The following is a 3494-nucleotide window of genomic DNA, read 5'->3' as shown; positions in this document are numbered from 1 at the left end:
TCCAAACAAAGCTCCATACCGTGTCAAGCCAGAAGAAGCCAAGGAGATTCAACGGCAAGTACAACAACTCATCGACAATGGTCATGTATGTGAAAGCTTAAGCCCATGTGCCGTTCCCGTTATACTTGTGCCTAAACCCGATGGAAGTTTCCGCTTGTGTTCCGATTGTAGACACATAAATGCCATTACCGGTCGATATAGGCATCCCATTCCTAGCTTAGATGATATGCTTGATGAACTTAGTGGAGCCAACTTTTTCTCGAAAATTGATCTTAAAAGTGGCTATTATCAAATCCACATTCAAGAAGGTGATGAATGGAAAACCACTTTCAAAACAAAATTTGGCTTATATGAGTGGTTAGTAATGCATATGGGTTTGTCGGAAGCACCCGGAACTTTCGTGCGTCTTATGCATCATGTGATTAGACCTTACATTGGAGTCTTCGTTGTGGTTTACTTTGATGATATCCTTGTGTTTAGCAAAACTATGAAAGAGCACATTAATCATGTTAAATCTGTGTTGCAAACCCTCGACGCACGTGCCCGTTCAAGCTACATCAAGAAGATGCATGTAGATACAAGGCACACCATCAAGCACCAAGTACAACGACTAGCGACCAAGCTCAACATCAACAAGCAACCCATGGTATTCAACATTGGTGATCTAGTGTGGCTACATCTTCGCAAGGACCGCTTCCCCAACGAATGCAAGTCCAAGCTTCTACCTCACGCCGATGGACCTTTCAAGGTTCTAGCCCGATACAACGACAACGCCTACAAGATCGACCTACCACGAGGCAAGTACAATGTGAGTGACATCTTCAATGTCAAAGACCTCGCGCCTTTCCATGGAGATACACCTTTTGATTCGAGGTCGGATCTCTCCCAAGGGGGGGGAGATGATGGGGAGCATCCCTCGCTCATCCCCATGGACGTGCCTACATCTCCCTCAACACCACTTGGACCCATGACAAGAGCCCGAGCTAAGGCTATCGAAGATAAGCTAAACTCGCTCCTCTCCGAACTCCCTCTTCCTACTCACGAGACTTGGCTACTACCTCATTCGGAGACTCTATGTGTAATTAGGTACATGGAGGTGAGCCAAGGATCAACTACTTGCAAGAGCCAAGACGGCGAGGACCCCAAGCATGTTGAAGAAGAAGAAGAGACGCTGCTGAAGCTACAAGCATCGGACGTCCGACCAAGCCCGGACGTCCGACGAGTCCCAGGCCACGGACGACCGACGCCCTCCGGACGTCCGACAGCTCGGCACCCGAAAAGAATCTACGGGCGACCGAGACCTCCGGACGTCCGGCCGATGCACGCCCGAACCGAATCTACGGACGACCGACGACTTCCGGACGTCCGGACCGGCATGAAGCTCCGGGCGACCGACCCCCTCCGGACGTCCGACGCGCCCACGACAGAGCTGATTCTATAGACGCCCGAGCCCAACCGGACGTCCGGACCGTCCTGAGCCTCCGAATGTCCGACGCCTTCCGGATGACTGACACCTGAGTGACCGCACCCTTGGGCTGGAGCCCTTGTATCCCTTCACTTTGACTTACATTTGCACTAAGACTATAAATAGGACGCCCCCACCTCCTGGTACGGGTAGCATAGGTTTAGCTCATATTTTGTGTGAGAGCCTTGCTCATCCACTTGGCAACTTCTCCTCGGAGCTCAGGACCTCTTCGGAGAAGATCCCCCTAGCGGATTCAAGACCCCTTTCTAGGGAAGACCATCAAGACCTCCGTACGGAGAAGAACTGTTCCTTTGTATCCTTACCTTGGTTGATTGTGGATCATATGTCACTCTATGTTGTCGGTGATCTAGCACTCGTGTGATTGATTCTATATCGGTTTAGTGATTCTCTCTCTCGTTTTCCCCGTGTTTCCCCGTAGGATCCGCTCCAAACGTGAAAGATCGTCCACATAGGGTTCCACCCTACATCAACTTGTGTCGGAGAAGGTGTCGTCGGAGTGTCGACTTGAGCGGCTCCATCTTGAAGATGAAGAAGTGGAAGGACGTCGGTTCCTCATCAAGGCACGAATATCATCCATTCGTGCATCATTCTCTTGCTTTTGAGCGTCAAATTTGTTGTCGAAGTAGTCCCTCATTGCTTGTTGCTCTTGGTGCAATGCCTTTTGAGCTCCAAATAGGTGGTTCTTGGTGATGAATGATGACATGTCGTCGTCGTTCTCGATGAGAGGTGGAGTGGTAGAAGAACTTGGCCTATCCATCATATCAAGCAAAATGTAAGTGGTAGAAGGAAAAGAACGTGTACCAAATGTACCTTGACCGAAGTTGAAGATGAATCAAGTTCACTCAAATGCGGACAATGAAATAGCACTGTTGGTACCAATTCTTGTCGGTTCTCACACCTACACACGTAAAAGCTTATGGTGGAGCTTGGTTAGGATGGTGGCACAAAATTTTATGCAATAGTAAGTGAGCTTTCATAATGTTGGAAAAGATTCACAAATTTGCAAATGCAACAAGTAGACCAAGCAAGTATGGGTACACGGAAACACACACGCAAATAGATAAATGGGATTGTGCAATCCAAAATTGAGCCAAAATGTGGATAGCACAAAATGCTCTTGTTGCACAATACTAGAGAGACGCTAGCACGATTGCAAAATAGGCGGATACACAAACTTGTGCACAACCTACTAGGCAAAAATGCAACGATCTCTATCCCAAGTATTCTATATGTATGATATTTTGGTGCTATGATCCAAGATGATCGGATATGACAATCGTAATGTTGTATGATGCTATGGTTCTTGCTTATAATCTCTTTGCTTATCTTTCCTCTTGACTTAAAAGCTTGGGTGGCTCTTTAACTTTTGAGCTCTTTTCTCATGCAAAACTCACGAACCAAGGTAGCATTTGTGTATGCTATGACAACTTTGTGACACACAAGTTGATCTCAAGATATTCACCACTATTGTATGGTATGTATGCTATGGAGTATGATCACTAATGTGCACAAGTCACGTTGCCTGCAATACTCAACGGCTAGTCTCGATGGGTAAGCTATGCAAAAGTAGGGACAATGTGGGTATCAATGCAATTGCAAGTTATGACAAAGATGTCGTCGAAGTTACCGTCCTTGGCAATGATGAGACCCTCGAAAAGTTGAGTCGTGGTGGTGATGAAGTCAAACCGTACTTAGATAGCGGAAACACAAAAGGATACGGGAAACCACAACCCAAACTCTCAAAGACCAAAACGTGTCAAAATCGACATTGGAGGTAGCGGGGCAGATGTTGGTGTATGTTGGTTTGGAAGATGTGGTGGAAAGTGGGGGTTGTGGTGGTGGCTTACTGACAAAGATCAGTTTCGTCAGGGTTTTACGGATGTCCGGGGTTTTACGGTCGTCCGGACTTCGTCGGACGTTTGACCTTTTTCGGTCGTCCGGAGCCTGGCGAAAATCGGGCTCGGGAAGAAGAACTGCGAAAAATTCCGGGGAAAAAGAAGATGGTGAG

This window comes from Triticum dicoccoides, chromosome 4B (assembly GCF_002162155.2).
Source record: "Triticum dicoccoides isolate Atlit2015 ecotype Zavitan chromosome 4B, WEW_v2.0, whole genome shotgun sequence".
NCBI classification, from domain to species: Eukaryota; Viridiplantae; Streptophyta; class Magnoliopsida; order Poales; family Poaceae; genus Triticum; species Triticum dicoccoides.
This window is presented reverse-complemented; position numbering follows the sequence as displayed.